Source organism: Macaca mulatta, chromosome 1 (assembly GCF_049350105.2).
Source record: "Macaca mulatta isolate MMU2019108-1 chromosome 1, T2T-MMU8v2.0, whole genome shotgun sequence".
NCBI lineage: Eukaryota > Metazoa > Chordata > Mammalia > Primates > Cercopithecidae > Macaca > Macaca mulatta.
Window position 1 is genome coordinate 174,327,612 of NC_133406.1, and position 23,621 is coordinate 174,351,232.

The following is a 23,621-nucleotide window of genomic DNA, read 5'->3' on the forward strand; positions in this document are numbered from 1 at the left end:
CTTCTTGGCTACATCAGAGCACTGAAAATTGACATCTGAAACCAAACTCCTGATTTTTTCCTCAATCCACCTTTCAACATTCCCTCTTTTAACATTTTCAACTTATTCATTGGCATTAATACTCACTCAGTGGTTCAAGCCAGAAGCCTGGATTTCATTCTTGAATCTTTCCTCTCCCTTACTATTTCTACTTTCAGTCCCTCCCCATTTAATTCATCAGCATCATCGTATCTATTTCACCTACAGAATATATTACACGTCGGTTCACTGCCCTCACTTCCTACCACTACCATCCTTGATTAGGCAAACATCACCTCTTGCTCAGACTTCTTCAATGTTCCTCTCATATCCTCTCTTTCCAATCCAATTTATTACACACATTGAAATCTGAGTGAGATTTTTTAAAAAATAATATATATATATATATAACATTTTCTCTTCTCCATTTTTTTCAGTGGCTGCCCAATTTGCTTTAATATAATCCAAATTGTCTACCATCACCTACAAGATCCTGTGAGACCTGGCCCTGTCTATATGATACCAACCCCATTTTTCACTACTCACTCCCAGTTCACTCTGTTCCAGCCACACCGGCCTTCTTTCTCAAATATACCATTCTCAAGACCTTTGAATATTATGTTTCCTAGCCTGGAAGAGTCTCCTTTTTCCTTCTTACCTTTCTGGGTTCCATAGAAATATCACCTCCTTGGACAGACCTTTTCCCATTTTTCCATCTGAGGAATACCGTATCCTTTTAATATCCTTTGAAGCTCTTATCAAAATCTATTTATTTTCCTGTTTATAGTCTGTCTCTCCTTCCTGGTCCAAAAGAGATGAAGTCCATTTCTTTTCTTTTTTTCTTTCTTGAGACAGGTCTTGCTCTGTCACTCAGGTTGGAATGCAGAGGCACCATCATGGCTCATTGTAACCTCTAACTACTGGGCTCAAGGGATCCTCCTGCCTCAGCCTCCTGAGAGGCTGAGACCACAGGCATGTTATTTTATTTTTATTTTTATTGTTTTGTAGACACAGGTATTGCTATGTTGCCCAGGCTTCCATTTCTATTTTATTCACCACCGCCTAGCAAAATGTCTGGCACATAGTAGGATTTACATAAATATTTCCTCAATAAATAAGTGAATAAACAAGCAGCCATCGAAGTATTAATCTGTGCAGTTGAAACCACAGAACTAAAGCAGAGCTTTGGTCAAACGCACTTAAAAAGCTGGATCATGACAAATTATTCTCCCAGAAACTGGCACCAAGTCCTGTTGATGGTGGGGCATCTTGTGATTGTGACTTGATCCTTCTTTCCTCCAGCTTTTGCAGATTATTTGCCTTATCTGTGAACTCCTTATCACTGCCATTTAATTCCACTAAGGTCCAAATTTTGTTCCTTGTCCTTGATGAAACTGTTCCCCACATTTCTAGCCCACAAGCCCATATTTCTAGCTTGAGTTTCAGAAAATCAATAACACTCAATTAATAATTATATTCCATTCTGTGCATTTATAGTAAGTCGGGCACTAGTTTAGGAAATGGGGGTCAAACATAATGTTCTTTAACATTTATTCAGCATCATTTGGAGCAGGCTATGTGAGGCATTTTATAACTATTTTCATAGAATATACTATGTACCAGGCCCTCGTCTAAGAACTATACAAGTACTCATTTAATCATCATAGCAAACCGAAAAAGTAGTTTTGTGATATGGTTTGGATGTCCCCCCTCCACCTAACTCTCAGGTTGGTATGTAATCCTCAATGTTTGAGGTGGGGCCTGGTTGAAAGTGACTGAATCATGTGGGTGTTTTCTCATGAATGGTTTAGCACTGTTCCCTTGGTGTTGTGTTTGCAGTAGTGAGTGATTTCTCCTAAGATCTGGCTATTTAAAAGTGTGTCACCTCGCCCCTGCTCTGGCTGTGTGTCATGCCTGCTTCCCCTTCACCTTCTGCCATGATTGTAAGTTTCCTCAGGTCTCCCCAGAAGCCAAGCAGATGTCATTATTATGCTTCCTGTAGGCCACCATGCAGAACTGTGAGGCAATGAAACCTCTTTTCTTTATTAATTACCTAATCATTGGTATTTCTTTATGGCAACACAAGAATGGCCTAAAACAGTTTTTTGTTTTGTTTTGCTTTGTTTTTTTAGAGACAGGGTCTTACTCTGTCACCCAGGCTGGAGTGCAGTGGCACAATCATAGCTCACTGCCGCCTCCAACTCCTGGACTCAAGTCATCCTCCTTCCTCAGCCTACCAAGTAGCTAGGACTTACAGGTACACACCACCATGCTCAGCTATTTTTTAAAAGTTTTTGTTTTGTAGATAAAAGGTCTTGCTATGTTGCTCAGGCTGCTCTCAAACTCCTGGCCTCAAGAAATCCTTCCACCTCGGCCTCCCAAAATGCATGAGCCACTGTGCCCAGCCTGAAACGTAGGCGATATTATTATCCTCATTTGGTGGTGTGGGAAACAGAGGCAAAGACAACTTATTTGCTCAAAATCACAGAGCTAATGATTGCCAGACCAGAATTTGGGCCCAGGCAAGGAAGGTCTGGAGTTTTCCTCCTCACCCTCCATTCCAGTCAACCTCTCAGATCCTGTGAAGCAGGTGTGATTCCTCCTGTTTCACCAAGAGGAACGCTGGACTCAGAGGTTAACTTTGTTAGGATTACAGTTAATTTTATGTGTTCAACATCAAATATTTGTGGAGTGCCTATTAAATGTTGGGCACTGTGCTGGGTTCTGAGATACGCAGTGTTTAAACAGACTTTGTCCTCAGGGAGTTTACAATCCACCTAATAGACAGGAAATGTGTGATTAAGACTTACGAGTTTCTGATGCCAAAAACTCATGACCTTTCTATTATCTCTAACAGAGTGAGATCGAATTGTTTGGATTCGAAGATGGAGGCTCCACTCGCCAGTTGTTGGGGCAAGACAGCTCTGAAAGTCTTCACTGAGAAGAAAACCACCACCATTCACTTTGTCAGTTAATATGTAAATGTGTCACATTTAAATATCATCCCCACCTGCATTCACTGTAATCCCTCTGAGGACTGGGACTATAATTTAGAACCCTGCTATGCACAAAGTCAGTGTCCAATAAGGGCATTTTGAATGAGTTGTGACTGGCTGAATTCTTATAACAGCTAACAAAGCCGGCAGTTAGTGTTGCTACGTTCAAGATTTCTTCAAGTTTCTTAAAGCTTGAACATTTAATTACCAAGGGGGGGCATACATTAGTTTTTCTTGGCTCTTTGGGGACAGTGACTGAAAGACTGAATACTAAAGGGTGTTCAGAATAGTCTCTTTATTACATGGACTAAGTCCTGTGCACTTCCAGATTCAATATTGTCCTCCCTAAGGAAGCTCCCGCATGACCCCATCCACTTGCTACCAAGCCCTCCAGAATGAAGAGTCCTGACTCTGTGACCACAAGTTTTCCCATGTTTATGTTGCCAAAATAGGCAAACTGTGAATTCTCACATTTTTCACCATGTGATGGGAAGCAGCAGGGCCTTGGTCTTAGGAAATGATGAAAAACCAACCCAAATGTATACAGAGCAAACACCACTGTTTGCCATGCTGTCTTGTTTGTTTCGGGGAATGTGGATTTATTAATAATAATGTTTCACAATGTGGCAGGCACATCTGCACCACAAAATATCACTCATAGAAAGTAATGCAGGAAAAACCCCATGAAATCACTTAGTCCTGCATCTGCCAAGGCCACAGGCTATGTTTCTGCCTTTTGAGTTTTAACAGCATTTCAAAATAAAAGATGAAATGTGAGGTGCACTCCCTCACCTGTGATTCATAATTATTGTTAATGACAGGGCTCATGATGAGAAAATACAAAACAAAACATACAAAAAGTTCCAACTCCTCAAAGTTTCAGTTTATAACCCTGAGTAGGCCATTCCCCCAATTTTACAAAGAAAGGAAAATTGACTAGTAGACTTCAATTACCAGAAGCACATGGCATCTTCTATGGAGACTCATGGGCCAAGGAAAAGAAAAATCATGTTTATTTATTTAGCACTTATTTATTTAACCTTCTAGCTGGGTTTGGTTGTTGGATCTGGTTTTACATCCTGAATTACAAAGTTTATGATGGGAAAGTGTGTCAGCTGTTTGCTGAAGGAAAGGAAGACCTCTATTCTTTGTCTTCTCTTGTTCATAGAATCAAGCATCCTAAATGATTGTTTAGAGAAGTTAAAATATGGTACAATAGGAGCATTACCCTAGCTTGGCTTCATTGTCAACATCTTCAGTTCTTTACCCCTGACAGTGCTTTGGGTAAGCTCTTGTTACTTCCTGCCTGCAGCATTGTATAGCTCTTTTTCTTGGTTCGTCTCACTCCTCTAATCCATCTGGGCAACTGCTGCCCAAGTCAAGATCAGCTAAGATATATATGCCATGGAACACTACTCAGCCATAAAAATAATGAAATCATATCTTTCATAGCAACATAAGTGGAACTGGAGGTCATTAGCCTCAGTGAATTAACTCAGAAACAGAAAGTCAAATACTGCACATTTTCCTTTATAAGTGGGAGTTAAACAATGGACACATGGACATATAGAGTGAAATAATGGCTGTTGGAGACTACAAAAGGTGGAAGGGTAAGGGGGTGTGAGAGTTGAAAATTTCCTAATGGGTACAATCTTCACTATTTGGGTGATGGATGCAATAAAACTCCAGACTTCATCACTATAAAATATATTCACGTAAGAAGCCTGCACTTGTAGCCCCTAAATATATTTTTAAAAATTAAAAATTAAAAACAAATAAATAATGCTGCTAATAACATTTGTGTTCAAGACTTGGTGGATACGTCTTCAATTGTCTTGTGTAGATATCTAAGAGTGAAATTGGTGGGTCATATGGATAAATTTATGTTTACCTTTTTAAGAACTCACAGAGGTGTTTTGAGGCTTAAACATTACAAGGAAATGGCCTAGCACAATGCTATTCAGAGAGTAATGATCAATAAACATTGTTGTTGTGATTGTTGCTCTTGTCGTAATTTCATCTTGCTTACTATATAGATGAAGAGGCTAAAGCTCAGCAATGATTATGAACTTGCTCAGGATCACACAACTAATCCCAATTCATCAATATCTCTTATGTTTTCTGATTCCAAGCCTGAATCTGCTTCCTGTCACTGTAGCCAAAACCACATTAAACATCCCAAGAAGCACTGCTTTGATAATGAATCTCCCTGCTGAACAAATATCAGTGGCTCCTTGCTGCACATAAAATAAAATCTTGGTAGGTAAGCAAAACCCTTTATTCTTTGCCCAGCCATCTTTCCTGTCTAATGTCCTGCCATATCCCTACGCCCTATCCTTCCTTCACTAATTCCCCAGGATGACTTTCATTCTAATAACTAAGCAATTAAACCTATACTTTTTCATTACATACTTTATTTTTTTGAGATGGGGTCTTGCTTTGTTGCCCAGTGGGAGTGAAGTGGTTATTCACAGCCATGATCTTGTGCACTACAGTTTCAAACTCCTGGGCTCAAGCAATCCTCCTGCCTCAGCCTCCTGAGTAGATCGAACTACAGGCATGCACCACTGTACCTAGCTGGCCTCCATTTGTTTGAGCATGGTCTGCCCTCTTAAAAACTACTTCTCACTTTGCCTTACGAAAGATTATCTATTCTTTAAGGCAGAGTTCAAATCATATATCCTATACCTTCCCTGTCTTAGTCATGGTCAGAATGAATATGTAGTCTCCTAATCTACTTGGTTATAATAGGTGCTCAAAGAATATGCTAACTTGAGCTGAAATGGCTGAAAACTTAGCTGTATAATGAATGACCCAGCTATGGGAAATACTAATTTTTAAAATTTAATAAAACCCAATTTACAAATTTCCTAAGTACAGCTCAGTACAGAATGTTATTTATACTTAGGCCAGGATCCTGCTCCCAACCACCTGCCTTCCTGTGTCCGTCCAGAGCACTTTACTCATGCTTCTGAAAAATTCTTATTACACTCTATTATATATCAATTTGTGTTTGTCTGCCCCATGACTGTAAACTCTCCCAAAGAGGAAACCATGTCTTATTCATTCCTGTATCTCCATTATCCAGCATTATTCAGGCACAATGCCTGATTCATGTTGTGGTGAGTATTCGCCAGGTGCTTTTAGGGTGAATGAATGAGTGAATGAGAAGGTGAGTGAATGAATCTCTCTCTCTCTCTCTCTGACACAGAAAACCCATGCCACAGACAAGCAGCACTCTCTTGTCTGACATCAGAGTTCTAAAAGACATTTATCATTTAAGAAAGAGGAGAATCTTCTTTTTGGTGTGTTGTTAACTCCACCTCCTCCGGGATGGCTCATATGATTAAGTTAGAAAGCATATGTGTGGGATATCTTCCTCTTAGTTCCTTAATGCGTTCTATACAAGGGCCACAGAAAAAGAAAGAGGGGAAAATATTGAAAGAGAAAGAAATTTCCAAATTATACTTATGTAAGCTCTAAGACATGATGATTTTTTAAAAAGTAAGTTGTAAAAATTCTGGATTCTACCAAGCATCCATCAGAGGGCTTTGTGCATAGTAGAAAAGTTGTAAATATGAGTTGAATAATTGGACCCAACAAACATTTATTAAGTGCCAGCGAACAAGACCCAGTTGCAACCTTCCAAGACTCTTGACACAAGGGGACTGACATACATATATACATATATATAATAGTAACAATAACGGCAATTATGTATTTTGTCATTCCTCTATGATTGGCACTATTTTAAATGTTTTACATGAAGTAACAAATTTAATCCTTAAAGCAACTCTAAGAGGAAGATTTTAAAGATGAAGAAAATGAGGATGAAGCAACTAAGGTATGCAGAAAGTTTAAGAAGTAATCAGTCTAAAAAGTAGTAGAACTGGGATCTAAATCCAGGCAGCGTGGCTCCAGAATCTCCTTATGAAAATGCTTTTAAGTTTAGGTCAGGTACCATGTCCCCTTCCTTTTTGTTTTCCCAGCACTCATAAGCACTCAATGCATGTTTGCTAATGAACTGTGCCAATGACAAGGCTAACAGGAATTATAAAAGTAATACAGATACACTTTGTTATGAAACAATAGTATGGCCTCTTGTCAGGGTAGGAGAAGTGAAAGAAGCCTAGGTTTTGGAGTTAGACCAGAGACCTAGGCTTGAATTCCAGATTCTTACCGAGGGGCTGTTTCCTCCCTGACAAAGAATTATCCATGTCAACACCCACATACCACTATTTTTGGGCCAGGAGCCATTTTAGAAATCTGAAGTAAGATTGGATTCTAAGACTCAAAGACTCGAAATAATTTAAACTGAAGGTGACTGAGTCTAGAAAGGTTAAAGGATTTACTTCTGGTTACACACCTGGTTGGTGCCAGTACTGAAATTTAGGTTTCCTGAGTTTCAGCTCAGTGCTCTCTCATTTAAGTCACACAGTTTCACTTAAGGTAGGGAAGCTGAACAAAGCATCATAAGAAGCAAATTATTCAAAATGGGACTTTCCAGAGCCAGCCTAGAGTTGGATGGCTGCCTCCTTGTGTTCAAGCAAGACACACCTCAGTTTCACTACAGATCTGAAATCTTATTCTCTCTCCTTGTGATGTCAGAGGCTGAGGGTGTCTTTTAAGCAGTGAGTAATGCACTGGAGATATGTCTCCCACAGCTCTGCTACGTTCTAAAAATTCTCCCCTGCCTCCTTTCCCTGCCAGGATGGCCTACTCAAAACCCAAAAGTCTTTCAGGGAAGGAGACTTATTCCTAGAAGAGAGGAAGACACTGCCACCTCCCTATTGACTCAGTTATTCCCATGAGGGAAAACTAAAGCTTGAAATATATTTTCTCCTAAATTCTCTCTAGTTATAGAATCTGGAGGAAAAATACAGATTAAATGTTGCTGAAGAACAAGTGGTTATTGTTCAGAGACAGCTGAGAGTGATTGGAACCACAGATGTAAACATCATCTCAAGGGTGTACGTACCTTCAACACAGGTACCTGTGTGGGCATCACATGCACCTTTACTTACCGGACAGCACAGAGAGCTCATGCCAAGTATACAGGCTTCTGAGCCAAACAAGTCAGTGTTCACATCCTAACTCTACCACTTACTAGCTGAGTGTCTTTATGGTTCAGATCCTAGGTCTGTCAATTACAAGCTGAGTGAGTGTCTTTATACTACTCGTTACATTCATTGAGGCATAGTTTCATCGGTTAAAAAAATGGGATAATAATATTGACTTAACAGAAGGTTGTTGAGGATAAAAAAAGATCTCCTTTGCAGAGTACCTAATAAAAAATCTGATACTTAGCAGGGGTTTGATATTATGATAACACCTCCTCCCCCATGCCTTGTATTTGAAACAAATGCTTTATGGACAGGCCTTTGAAAACAAGCAAAATACTTTGGGGGCAGTGTAGAACTGAAACTGACTTACCAAACCACAGTTCCACCATATATGCTCCTAACACCAGAAAAATCTCAAAAGTGATTGAATCCACCCTTCCTCCGAATGAGGAAAACCCATGTTACACTTCCTACATATGTCCAGGCAAGTGATCTTCCAGCAAGGGAATGCAGAACAAGTCACTTCCCCCAGAAACCCACTCCATTTTCTTCCAGATCTCTAATGGGTTAAAAGGCTCACTGAGGCAAAAACCTCTCCTGTAATTCCCACTCACTGTTACTTGTCTTTGCCCTCTGCTTTGGCAGCACAGAAGGGAGAAAAGGGACTATTTCCCCAAAACTGTTCCCTGTTAAAGATTAGACAGAATCCCCTCCACAGACACTTAAGGAGTGGGGCAATAAGTAACCCATCAACAAATTTAGAAAAGGGAATTGTAGAAGCATGTTCCACTTCTGCAGAAGCAGGAAGTAGAGTTATGTGTTTTTATGACTCGAGTAAAAGTATCAACAGTAGGTTTAGTTTAGTAATTTGCTGGGAGCAATTCTTTATTAGAAGATAAATAAGAGTGAGGAGGAAACTGCACTTGGAAGGCCAGTCCATAAGCATAGACACCCAGGCCTGTGAACTATCTGTGCCATGCTGCCTCTGATGCCTGTGCAGGTACCTGAGTTAAAGCTATGTACGTCCTGGTGACGATGTTTACATCTGCTGCGCCAGTCACTTTCAGCTTTCTCTGGATAACACCCTCTTGTTCCTGAGCTACATTTAATCTGCTATTTTCTCTAGATTCTAAACTCAATAGGCCTAAAATATTCAGGACCAGAGGCGGAGTCAAATGCCTTTAAAAGACTTACTGGAAACACAGGAATACGGAGGTGCAATCAGAACTTTGGCACTGTGGCTTCAGAAGGGGGCCTTGTGCCAATGTGCTCTGCAAAGAGGCTGGAGACATTCTTAGTGACAGGAATACAAGACTTACAGGGAAATGGAGATAAGTTTTAATATCCAGGAGTGAGAAGGAAGGGTGTCTCAAGGATAACCTGGCAAATTGGACTGACATTCAAATTTCTAATTTGTTTTTATAGGGAATAAAGTTTCATACTCAACTCTGTGGAAACATACATAAAGAATGTTCCCACCTCACTCCTACCTCCCCTGAGATATTTCTGGTCCAAATTAACTTCTTTTAAAGATATTTCTCTCCATTGAGTTTAAGATAATCAGTTGTGTATTCCAGATACTAGGCACAAATTGATTGGCATTCATGTAAAGCAAAAGCCCAAGATTTTCTCTTCTCTCATGCCTGCTCAGTAGAGAGAACGGTGATGTGTTTGCGTGGCCACCAATATTTAACAGGTGTACCGCTACTACTTGCGCACTGTTAAGGCGTTCAAAGTAGCAATATTTTGCACTTCCGGTCTTTTGAACGATCATTTGGCTTTCAAAACAATTCTGTGAGCTAGGATGAATGATTATTTTAGTTTGTTTTGAAGTGAAGACTCAATCAGAAATAATACAAAAATTTTTATTGTCCTGTATTTTATACATCTTATTTGCAGAAGAGCTGGGCATAATTCCAGCCTAATTCCAAAGACAGGTGTTTGGGGTTGTTGGTTGATGGGTCCTTGATAATGAGTTGTATGTGCCGACTTGGCTACTCTATCATACCCAGTTATTTAATCAATATTGATCTAGGTGTTGTCTGTGAAAGGTATTTTGTAGATGTAGTTAACATCTACAATCAATAGATTTAAAGTAAAGGAGATTACCCCCAATGATGTTGGTGGGCCTTGTGCAGTCAGTTGTGAGCAGAAACTGAGGCTTCCTGGAAAAGAACATATTCTGCCTCAAGACTGCAGCATTAATTACTGCCTGAATTTACTGTCTGCTCTATAGATTTCAAGCTTGTCAAACACTATAATTGCGTGAGCCAAATTCTTAAAGTGAATATCTTCCTACTGCTGATTCTGTTTCTGTAGAGGACCATGACTGACACAGTCCTTATCTTCACGTATTTTACTTTTTTCTTTTTTCTTTTTTTTTTTTTTTTGAGACAGAGTCTCGCTCTGGAGTGCAGTGGCGCAATCCTGGCTCACTGCAATCTCCGCCTCCCGGGTTCAAGCAATTCTCTTGCCTCAGCCTCCCAAGTAGCTGGAATTACATGAGCAAGCCACCACACCTGGCTAATTTTTTGTATTTTTAGTAGAGTCAGGATTTCACTATGTTGGCCAGGCTGGTCTTGAACTCCTGGCTACAAGTAATGTATCTTATTTCTTGTTTCCAGATGGTTTAAATTCCCAATCAGAGTCTAGGTCTTATTCACACAAGTACTCCTCCTTCCCCTTGGCTCAGTGAGATGCCATAATATAAAATTTTAGCTTAAGGAGTACACACACACCTGACAGATAATGAAGGAAGAACTTATGCCCATGACATAAAGAGCTATGATGCTTTTAGAAAGCAACATAGGAGATGTACAGGAGGGAGCAATTAGGCAGTACTCATCGTAGGAAGCTTTCTAGAGGGAAGTATTTAAATTAGATTTAAGAGGCCTATATGGAAAATGGTTTGGAAGTGTGAAGAGCATGCAGAGAGGGGTAAATCAGGGGAAGGCCTTGAAGTGCTCTGTGGATGAAGAAAGCCAGACTGCCTAAACTTGCAATGAGAGGGAAGGAATAAAGGAAAACCAGGTCAGCGAGAACAGAGACCCATTGTGTTGACAAAATGCATGCAAAGAACCCTTATTTTCCCCTGGGATGTAACAGTAACAAACCAGCACGCATGCACGTATGCATGCACACACCACACACACACACACACACACACACACACACATAGCACAGCACAGAACTGGAACATTCAGAGAGCTGAAGGATTCATTGTTTGTCCGGACAGGTACCCCGTGCAGCTGCATGAAGCAATAAAGGAGCTGTTGCTACTCAATGCCTAAAAGACTTCCCAGCTTACAAATACGTGAAAAGCTTCTTCCAGTGTCTATTCACTACACTAAAGGTGTGTGTTTACTTCACAGAACTGAGCCCTTGTTCCTTTGAGACCCTATTAGCAATGCAGGAATGAAAAGGAAGTCATAGTGTTATGTTCTTAGTAGGATGACTGGCTCTTTTGGTGAGACTGTCCTTCCAAAGGCAGCAAATGGAGAACTCTGGAGGTTTAGCCTTGCGTTTGCTTTCCAGAGAGATAGTCACATAGCCCAAGAGAATGAAAAAGCTCTTTCATGAGCCCAGTTTTCTTTTTGTGCAGATGGCAGTCCAGATTGGCATCACAGATTCTGAAACAAAGTTTTGTCCCACGGATGTTATTTCAAGTTCCCCAAAGCTGTAGCAGCTGGGCAGCTGCAAAGTCATTCAGTTTCTCTGGCCCCATAAGCAAGCTCCTCCTTATCAGAATATACCCCAGTTTCCAGAAAGCCCATTTTTCCATGAATAGGACAGCAATCTTTATCTTCTTTTAGTTACAATTTATTGCACTACCTCTCTTTCCTTGTTCATTCTTTTTTCAGTAAATATTTTTGAGCACTTGCCTTGTGCCAGGAACTAAGCATACAGTCTAGTGTATAAACAGTCAAGAAAATAGGCAGTTACAATATATTAAAAACAACTGATATTTATTTAGCGCTTTATGTGTGCCAGCCACTGTTCTAACTGTCTTAATTTTGCTCTTAAAACAATTCTATGCAGAAGGTTCTATTATTATCCCCACTAAACATGTAAGAAAATCAAGACCCAGAGATGTTGAATTACTTCTCTACAATCATACAAAGAAAGAAAGGTATTGAACTAGAACTAAGTGCAGGCAATCTAGCTGCAGAGCCAGTCTCCTTAACCAGGAGGTGCATGGAAGGGGCAGGAGCTGAGTATTATGACAGAGAAAATACAGGTACTGGGAGCATGTAGGAGATGTCAGTAACCCAGACTTGGGGCTCAAAGAGAAGTTGTGTATTTAAAATGCATATCAGGCCGGGCTCATGCCTGTAATCCCAGCACTTTGGGAGGCCAAGGCATGCAGATCACGAGGTTAGGAGTTGGAGACCAGCCTGGCCAACAAAGTGAAACCCCATCTCTACTCAAAATACAAAAATTAGTCTGGCGTGGCGGCACACGCCTGTAGTCCCAGCTACTCGGGAGGCTGAGGTACGAGAATCGGTTGAACCCAGGACGTGGAGGTTGTGGTGAGCTGAGATCATGCCACTGCACTCCAGCCTGGACAACAGAGCAAGACTCTGTCTCAAAAGGAAAAACTAAACAAACAAAAAATAAAATAAAATAAGTAATATGCATGTCAGATCATGTCAATCCATTTCTCAAAATCTTTTAATGGCTCCCAAGTGAATTTGCAGTAAAATCTACACAGCTATCATGACTTACAAATGTTATGCTTTACCTGGCATTTCTCAGTCTCTTTGGCTGTGTCCCTTACTATTGTTCAGACTGCCCAGGTCTCTGGCTGTGGAACCTCTGAGGTGTTGGTTACTCTCTCAGGGACCACCACCCCTCGATCTACCCCAGCTCCTCAGTGTTCAGAACTCCAGTTTAAAGTCATTTATTTATAGAGTTCTTTCCTATCTTCTAATCTACTTTAGTCCCCAGAATTATAACAATAATAACAACTAGACTAATGATAATGAAGATAATGATAAATAATGATAAAACTAATGATCATAATAATTAAACACTAAATAATACTGGGTGTCAGGCAGTGTTCTAAATGCTTTATGTATAATAATGCATTTAGATATTACCACAACCCTAATGGTAAGTACTAGTATTATTCCCATTTTTACAGGTGAAAAAGTGAGCCAATATCATAGCATTCGGTACTTTCCTTCATTACAATTATAAAGTGTATAAGCATGAATTTATTCATGCATTATTTCCTGGGTCATAAGATCTATGAGATAAGGTTCTGAATGCATTCTCTTCATCACAGCATCCTCAGTGGCTAACACAGTGCCTTGTGTACAGTATGAATTTAACACATGTTTATTAAATACATTAATGAATGAATAATGGACATGTGAGATGTATTTCTCTCAAGACTTACACCTTTGCTTACCACTTACAATAAAATGGATAGATGAGAAAGAAATTAAAGAAAGTCCTCTAGTATGTAATAATTATTAAGGTTGTTGGTAGTCCAGTCACTTTGCTTTCTTGCTATGACATTTTCCCCATCCCCTTCTTGATAAGCTGTAACGTCCAAGGTTTACAGTGGGATGCAGGCAGAGACAGTGTGGTTAAGACTGTAGAGGAAACAGCATGGGTTTTCAAGAAATACAGATCTAGCTTTCAGTTCTGATTCTATCACTAACTTTGTGGTCTTGAGTAAGCCCCATATACTTCCTGAACCTTCTTTTTCCAAATATGTGACATTGGGGCAATAATATATGCAAAGAATCAAATACGTGAAATAGGGGCGATAATATATACAAATAAGTTTAGTTTGGAGAATTAGGTGAGGTGATATATTCAAAGGGGCTAGCACTGTGCCCGGCACATACCAGAAATGGAATAATCACTAGCCTCTTACCTTTGCTGAAATCAGTGGTGCACATGTGGTCTTTGGACATTATCTAGTTTATTAGACCAGCAGTACCAGCTAGACTAGACCCTAGAAATTTGAAGCCCCAAGTACAACTGAGGGGGGCAGAGAGAAAATAGCATTATCTGACCTGGCTGCCTCTAAGATTCAAATAAGCTTACTCTGTGGACACAGCCAAAGAGGGGGTAGGAAAAATACAGAAAACTCCAAGGGGTGACTTTTGGTACTTGTCAACAGCTCTGGCTGGGAGGAAGTCAAGACAATAAACCAAGGAAAAGATCCAGTGAGTTCTGTTGCCTGTTCTCTATTTTAAGGGGACAGTCCCTGCTTTGTTTCTCTCCTCTTGGGTGAAAGACTGTTCCCTGAAATGCTCCTGGCTTCCGAGAACAGTTCTGGAGGCAACTTCATAATGTGCTGGCTCGGGGTTGATCAGAAACAAGCAAGCAGAATTCAGCCTGCCCCCAGGATCATACCCTCTTGGGGAAGCAGGAGGCAGAAAAAGGAACTTTGGTGGTCCTCTTCCTTCCTTGTCTCCTAGCAAACTTTCACATTCATTCTTCTCTAGGCTAGCCCCAACCTCCTTTTTGATCTCCTTCCCTTTCAATAAAGAGGAGAAGGGGTTAAAATGTGTATGAGGTTGCTTTTTTCTTCTCAGCAGTAATTGGAGTGTAAAGTTTTTCCCAAAAGGGCCAATCCTCTTCCCTTCCTGTGGACTCTGCTAGTAGGTTTTGTCCTCTCTGCAAAGGGAAGCTCTGCATCAGCTCCTACTGTTACTCCCTGCTAAGCTTCCTGGGTTGTAACACCTATGCCTGAATAGGTGTGTACCAACCCTGAAAGATGTATTTCAATACAACTTTGATGTGCTGTACAAGCTGTAATTATGCTATCTTATAAAGTGGCATCCTCTCAGGTTTATGCAAGACGGGGCTCTCAGTTAACTAAGATTTGGTTTACCAGAAATCCTGAATAATTTGACAATCTCTTTTGCACTCTGCTTTTAAGAGAAAAAGCTTTATTTAGGGGTGTCCCCGTCTATTTGGTATCAGCTCCACTCTCCCTCCTGATTCCTCAGCTTTCCCTTGTATGAGCTGGAGAACCCTACCTTCAGTTCTAAAACTATTTCTATATAACCAGATTTCTATGGTCTCGGGAGGAAAAAAAGTCTAAACTTCAAAAATGATTCCCTTTACATTGTATTATTATGGAAGCAAAGTAGACCAGAACCTTCTAGAAAGATCTCAACAGGGCTTTCTGTTGTGGTTCCCTCCTTATACCAGAAGGCTGGGATCTAGGATCTTAGCTACCACATATTGGCAGCTTGCTATGTGCTGGGTATTATCTGAGGCATGTTACGTAATGCTAATAACACCAATACCAACACTGGGACGTTCTACGTGTTTTATACATGTTAACATATTGAATTCTTACAACCAAAACACACAATTTTCATCCTAATTTTGGAGATGAGGCAATTAGGACATACAGAGGTTAAGCAATTTGTCCCAAGGTCACAAAGTGGTGTAGCTGGAATTTGAAAGAGGCAGTCTGACTCCAGAGTCTCCACCTTTAATCACTATATAAAGTTTTTCTCGTTTAGCCCTCACAACAATCTTAACATATAGCATATTAAAATACCCATTTTTGGCCAGGCACTCTGGCTCATGCCTGTAATCCCAGCACTTTGAGAGGCCGACGAGGGTGGATCACCTGAGATCAGGAGTTCAAGACCAGCATGACCCACATGGTGAAACCCCGTCTCTACTAAAAATATTTAAAAAATTAGCTGGGTGTTGTGACATATACCTGTAATCCCAGCTACTTGGGAGGCTGAGGCAGGAGATTCATCACTTGAACCTGGGAGGCAGAGGTTGCAGTGAGCTGAGATTGTACCATTGCACTCTAGCCTAGGCAACAAGAGTGAAACTCTGTCTCAAAAAAAAAAAAAAAAAAAAAGCCCATTTTTCAGAAAAGAAAAGTGAGTCTCAGAAAAGTAACTTATCTGAAGGATGAACTGAGTTCTCAAACCAATTCCATTCAATATGCTACTTGAGTGCCTACTTTGTGACAAGTACAATGCCAGGCACTAAGAGAACAATATAGTATGATAAAAATTCATATTTAGTTGCTTAATTTTCTTCCATTTCTTTTAACACTGCCACTTCTTCCTGAAGTAATGGATAACAAAGAGTTCATTTCAAGTGCCTTGAAAGTCAGATGTTGTCAAGATTAGCAAGGGATGTCAGCACTATGCACATGTCCTGAGAGCTAGCAGATATTTCAGAAAGTCTGAACAAAGCTGAACTTGAGTCTCAGTTCCTTTCTAATCTTATTTGGTTCAGGCATGGGCATTATTCATCCTTATTTGTTCATTTCATAAATATTTATTGAGCATTTACTATGTTCCAGGCTTTATGCTATAAATTGAGGATATAGAAAAAGATTATTAGTATTTGAACTTGGGATGCTTTTAGTTTAGAATGGGAAAAAATGAAATAATTACAATACAGTATGATAAGTATAATAACAGAGATTTTGAGATATAATTAACAGTAATTTTGGATGAATTGCAGGAGGTATATTAAGAAGATGAAGGATTAAAAGGCACTTTCCAGATGGAAATGGGTAAAGGAAGTAGTGTTTCCTATGCGTATAGTATATATCAGGGGCCAGGCCCTGAATTGAGACTATATATTTATTTTAATCCTGAATCCAAGAATCAGATGATATATAGAATTTGTTCACAGTGACAATATGAGAAAAAATCCCTGAGCTGAATATGTAAATGACATTTTGGGGAAAAGGCAACCAGGTAGAAGAAACAGCATATATGAAAGCAGGAAAGCAAGAAGATCCTGGTGTATTTCAGGGACATATACTCAGTGCACTTCAGCCATCAGTTGTGCAGGGGGGTGGCAGCGTAAAGTGGGAAATGATGACAAAGAGGGAGAGCAAAATTCTAAAGGCTTTTGCATGCCTGGCGAGACATTTAGGTCTTATCTTGAAGGCAAAGTGTAGCTAAAACAGAAAATAATATAACCATAACTGGGGTTTATAAGAATAGTTCTACTTTGGAAGGTTGAGGTGGGCAGATCACAATGTCAAGAGATTGAGACCAACTTGGCCAACATGGTGAAACGCTGACTGTACTAAAAATACAAAAAATTAGCTGGGCATGGTGGCAGGTGCCTGTAGTCCCAGCTAAATGGGAGGCTGAGGCAGGAAATTCGCTTGAACCCAGGAGGCTGAGGTTGCAGGGAGGCTGAGATTGCAGTGAGCCAAGATCATGCCATTGTACTCCAGCCTGGCAACAGAGTAAGACCCCATCCCCCGCTCCCCCCACGCCCCAAAAAAGAAGAATTCTAATACCAGAATGGAAGCTGGTTTAGAGTGGGGAAAGAATGAGGACAATAATAACAAGTTGGAGGACCACCATAATACTTTAAGTACAGGATGATGGAACAATAAACAAAGGCAGAGGAAGTAGGGGAGAAAAGGAAAAAGAAAGATTAGAGAAAAAGACTAAAGGAGTTGACTGTGGTAGGCGAAGAGGGAGATAAAAGGGTGGATGATGAAGATGCTACTCAAAGTCAGGAAAACAGGAAAAAGGACAGTTGCGTAGGGGAATGAATTTGGGTCTCCAGATGAACCAAAAGGGGTTACCAGAGGTAGTCAGGTGTCTGGCATTTATATACAAACTTATCGGTAAGTAATGGGGGTTGGGGGTGTCCGGGGAATTAAGGAACAGGACTGAGGGGGGAAATAGGTTCTAAAACCAAGGGGATAATTTCTGACAATCAGATTTGAAGAAATTTGTCTGCTCCAGATGTCTCCCTAACTTCAATCCTGGAGGTGGAAGAGTCCAGATGTGTGAGGCAAATCTCTGGCTCTGACTCCTGGGGCTGTGCAGGTAAATAGAGCTGTCAAGAATGCCCAGAAAGAGGCAGATGTTTCCTAAAGGGTTCTGCCTGCCACGCCTGGGAGCTGCAGGACCAGGTTGCAGGCAGGCAGCAGCTAGGGTTTGGGAGGACACAGGCACGTGGACAGCCTCCTGTGGGAGCGCTGCGGATGAGGCAGCTGAGCTGAGAGAAGTGAAGCTTTCTTCCCAGCCTCCTCCTCCACCCTTTGCTGCAGATCCCCAATGCTACAGCACAGTGCTAGCTGCATAAAGGTTGATTCATAGATGAGGGGATGCAGCTACATGCCACGCAGAGATGGCAGAAAGGACAAAAGTGTGTGTGTTTGGAGGAGACTGTTTATTCAGGGAACTATATATATCAAACACAACCTTACTGGCAGACAATAGTGATTTGCCTAGATAATTTATGCAACCAAGTCAACTGGGCTGTGTGGAGCAAAAGGTGAGACTCATTTTTGAAAATGGGGTACTTCCCTTCAAGGTCTCAATTACAGGAGATGCTTTTGCACACAAAACATTCAGGCAACAATATCTGGGTATCTGCTCCAGCCTACTGTAACCAAAGAGAAAGAAAGGCCGGAATTAAAATGCAAAAGAAAGAAAGAAACTGTTTGGAGATAGGTCTGCTACAGTATAAACTTTTTCCTTTCTCTGGCTTACTGCTATAGCAAAACCTGATGGTTGTCTTTGTAAAAAACGTGTCTGTATCTAGGTCCCTGGCAGCGATTTGCCTCTGGGAGGGCCAGCAATCTATTTAATGACTCCATTGACGTCAATAGCATAACTGAAATACTTACTAACATGCATGATTCCAACTTTCAAGGGGAGGGTGGGTGGATGGTGTTTCTCAGCAGTACAAAAATGTGAAGTGGAGTCAACACGGAACGGACTCCACTGTTCAGGCAGCTAGTGAGAACTTAGATGCAGGTCTCATCAGTTTCATTCAAAGAGAAGAAATACTTATGCTAAATTTGCAAATTAATTTTGAACTAGTGAAATAACCATAATAAGCAGGATGTTCTATTTGACAATACCTGCTTAAGGGAAACATTTTAACGTTTGCACTTTAGCTGAGGTATTAACGTTTTTATGACTACCAATACTTAATTTTAGATACATATGAAATAACTGCAAATCAATATAAACAGCTCAATGTTGATGCTCTGTGGTAAACTTTCACAAGAGGGCTATTTTAGACAAAAACAATTATTACAAAACAATCATTTGGAAATTATTCTCAAAATAACTGGGGCTTTTCTGGTGCATTTGTGCTATCATTTTCTATGCAGGCTGTCTAAACACTAAAGGTGAGTAATTAAGGCAATTATTGCAATAATTCAGCACTCATAATTCAGAATAAGGAAGAAAACATCGTTTGATATTTCTGACTTTTTCTTTTTCCTTTCCTTTCTTTTCTTTCCTTTTTCTTTTTTCTTATAATTCCCTCCAATCCTTCCTTTATCATGACTGGTCACAGCTTTTGGTCACAAGATTGATTTTATTCCTATTTGTCCATAAGTGTTGTAATCTTGCCTGACAGTTCTTGCTTAATGTAGAAACCAAGCAAAGGTTCTGCTTATGCTGGGCCTCATTTCCAGTCATCTGATGCAGCACTGCTCTCAGGCTATTGCTGTGGTTCTCAGAGAGCCCGTTACCCATGCACACATAGACCCTGTCTCATCACAGGTCCTGAAAGCTCTGGCAAAAAATGAGAATGGAATCAATGTCATGACTTTCTGAATTCCTTAAAATCGAAGATAACTCACTGACCCTCTTGTCCACTACTTGAAGAGACCCTGCATCTGGTACACTCACATGAACCTCTGGAAGGATAGTCATAATCAAGTAAAGTTATGGGCAGAACCCATATGGAGAAATATGTTTCCAAAGAGAAAGCCTCTTCTTCTGTTTTATCAACTGGTAAAAAGCCAATTCCTCCCCAGAATGGCCTAGACACATATTAAAAGAAATGCATTCCGTGAGCACTGGAAAAACCTTAATTAAGCCTGTTTCTCACATAGGCCAACCTATTTCAGGCTTTACTGGAAAGCTCTATACTGTCTCATCAGATTTCTCCGAACACGGTCTTTTCTTGAAATGCATTCTAATTGGCTGGTGTTGAAAACCACCATAAATCAAGGCTATGGATATCCAGGCTTTGATATCGTTAGTATCTGCAGCAATCTGGCTTGAAGTCCTCAAAGTGATTCCCCAGTCATTTTGTTGCTATGGTTCGCTGTCATTTCCAGTGACCCATAGACTTCTGTGTTGTTTTTCATAACATCTCACCTGTTTCCAGTGATAATGTTTCTGCTCAGTAAATTTACTGATAAATTTTAGAAAAAGAAATTTAGTAGAGAGCACCCCACCTTATGTATCAAGTTGGCTGCTAAAATATTGTATACATGATACATATTATTTTACATTAAGACACATTTGTATGACTCAGATGTGCTAGTAATTAAAAGGATACTTCTCGAGTCCCTCTATAAAGCAAAAAAAAATCATTCTGTAAAGACAGTTGACACTTGATAATTTATCTTTTCAGTAAATTCTGACTGTCATGACATATGTATGATTACTATTGAAGAGCAAAGGATAGGATGGCGTGGCAAAAGGGGGACAATTATCACACACATGTGTGTATGCATGCACCCCATTTTCCTGTTGCAAATCGTTTTGGGACCCAAAATCCTGAGAATTACTTCAATTTTCTGTTGTGAATATGTACAGGTGACAGAATTCAAGTTCCTCCCTTGTTTTGGAGTTTTCTTTCTTCTTTTCTGTTTTTTTCCTTTCTGTTTCAATCCTTGAGCACCATGTAGGGAGAGCCTGGAATTTATGCTTGTGAAAGGCAAAATGTGAAACAAATTCAGATGCTCATTAAACTATAACATTGGCATTTTCGACACCCCCAGGAGGATTTACTGTGTCTTTCTCCTCAACCTGGGAGCATATGACTTCCTCGTTCCTTCTGGGCTTAAAATTCTCCATTGCTCTACTCTGGCTTTCTTATTCGAAGTGCTAAATGCCAGCTTCTTAGATTTCACTCTTTTTGTTCAAAACCTATATGAACACACTAACATATATAAGCAGTTACAGAGTGTGTCTCAAACCTCTATTAACTTCAGTGCAATAACTAACTTTTCATAGAGAAAAAACACAATTTGAATACTTTTCACAGCAATAGAGATAAAAATATTGGCTTATTATTAAAATTTTATTTTATATGTATTTTTCTTCACATAAAGTCCCTAAATTTTAGTATTTCTCCTGGTCAATTCAACACTTACTGTGTTCTTACTATGTGAAAATAATTACACAAAAGCACCACGAGTGATAAAAAGATAGATAAGCCATAGTCCCTGTCTTCAAGAGCTTTATCTCCAATGGGAGAGACATACAAGAAGCCTTGAATTAAATTAAATTGTTTAAGAGAATTAAATTGTTGCCATAGCAACTTTAATTGCTCCTTAATTTAAATAAGGAGCAATTATGACAACTTAAGAAAAAATAAGATGTCTTTGCAAAGGACATTTGCATTGAGCCATGAGAGCTGATAAGAACCTTGGTTGGATAGTGAGAAGAAGGGTATTTCTGGTGTGTGTGTGTATTTTTTTTGAGACGGAGTCTTGCTCTGTCACCTGGGGTGGGGTGCAGTGGCATGATCTCGGCTCACTGCAACCTCTGCCTCCAAGTTCAAGAGATTCTCCTGTCTCAGCCTCCAGAGTAGCTGGGACTGCAGGCACGTGCCACCACGCCTGGCAATTTTTGTAGTTTTAGTAAAGATGGGGTTTCACCATGTTGGTCAGGCTGGTCTTGAACTCCTGACCTTGTGATCCGCCCACCTTGGCCTCCCAAAGTGTTCAGATTACAGGCATGAGCCACCACGCTGGCCGAAGAAGGGTATTTCAGACGGAGAGTTTTCCTTTGATTTATCTATTTAATATTTCTGTTAATAATCAATTTATAAAAGTAAATGTACCAATTTACCATGGTTTCTGACTATTAGCTTTTAAAATAAATTGCATTTTTTCTCCTTTATATATTCAAAAAAATAAAGTGTTTTAAGATTTGGTATTTCTCTCTCTCTTTCTCTCTCTTCTTCTGAATTGCTCCTATACAAGAATAGAGATACCTAAGTCAGGCTTTCTGAGTAAACTGGGTTGTTGCTAAATCTGTTTAAATTATTGTAGATTTCTTGTACCTTTTATCTTAGATTTCAATTGAAATACATGAATTCAACGTCAGTACTGACAAATAAAAACCTGATCTTACTTTTTAAGCAGCACTCCAGTTCTCAATTCTGTTTGTTCTGAGCCACTTATTTTTCATTCCCCTTTAAAGTTTCTATTTAAACACACCTCTTTGTCATATGCTGATAAATATTAAAATAACAGGAAAAATCTGCCTGATTTATTTCAGCTGATAATAAGAACAAAACACGGGATGTGTGTCTCCTCCTTCCTTTCCTAACCGTGGCTAAACGTTAAGGAGATTTTGAAACCCATAATTACGTAATAATTGGTATCACTACATTCTCTTCCCAGTGAAAAGCCAGGATTTTTGTAGTTTGCCACAGAGACAGAAGGAAACAAATTGCCTGAGTGGTATTGTCATTTCTTTGCTCCATTGTTTGAGAAGACTTTATCAAAAGAAGCCCTAGTTGTCAAGCTGTAGTTGCGGTGCCAATAATCACAAAATGATCTTTCCAACCACATCTTTGGTTAATGAGCTAATTTACAGAACCATAAATTTTACATATTCTCCTAATGTTTGTCAGTATTTATTACAAGAAAAAGAAAACGTTGTCTAAATATTCAAACTGATGTTGAATATTTGGCTAACAGAAATTTGTCTAACAGAAATGTGAGCAACATTGCCTCACTGGTAGGCCAATATGATGAAATGATTGGAGTTTCAAAACTACCTCCTTTGATCTCCAAGTATGTAACACGAGTTATATGTTAAAACACCCTATTTTGTTTCTTTCAATAACAGTTCTAAGGGAAATAGTACATGCAGCACGCCAGGTTTTTGAAGTTCATAGAGTACTATTTACTTCTTTGTATTTCATATCTCAGGGCTCTAGAGTAAACTCACCTTTACTTAATATCTTTCTTTCACTTTTTTTTCTCGTTCTCAATCTTTCTCTTATGAAAATATTTTTAAAAGCATGCACCACAAATACTTCAGAAGCCAATGAGCCAATAGAATCTGCTGCTTTTGTTCCCTTCTTTTAGAAGTTGAGCTTTTGCAATGCTTCCGTTATACTTATGATCAGGATACCAGAAAGAAAACACAACAACCAAGTAAGAAAGAGTTTAAGTATGAAGCGCTGCTGGAAATAGAAAAGCGTGTGAGGCATTGTTAGGTGTCAGGCGTTAGGTGATCTCAGTGTGAGTTCATCTTAATTGTTTCTCCTGTGTTTTTTCTTAAACCTACTGCTACAATAGTAGGGAACAGATTTAGGAGAAAACATTATTTGGACGTTAACAAATGTCACAGAACTGGTTGCATTTTGTGTGAAGAAGAATTTCAGTTCAACACAACTCCATGGTGTTCCTTCAAGGTGACCCTTCCTCTCTGCAGCTCTCAACACACCAAGAGAAGTGGATGCACTGTTCTGAAAGATGAGAGGTTAAGTTCTTAAAAAAAAAAAAAAACACCGTTGAGGAACAAAGTTGGATGCCCTCCAAGAGAAATGATTCTTGACCTGGAAAGAGCCT

At 39.8% G+C, this 23,621-nt stretch overlaps 1 protein-coding gene across 2 annotated transcripts in view; it reads right to left on the bottom strand.

Annotated features, from left to right (window-relative positions):
* PDE4B (phosphodiesterase 4B) overlaps window positions 1-23,621 on the bottom strand; it is a 584,599-nt gene that overhangs the window by 86,210 nt on the left and 474,768 nt on the right.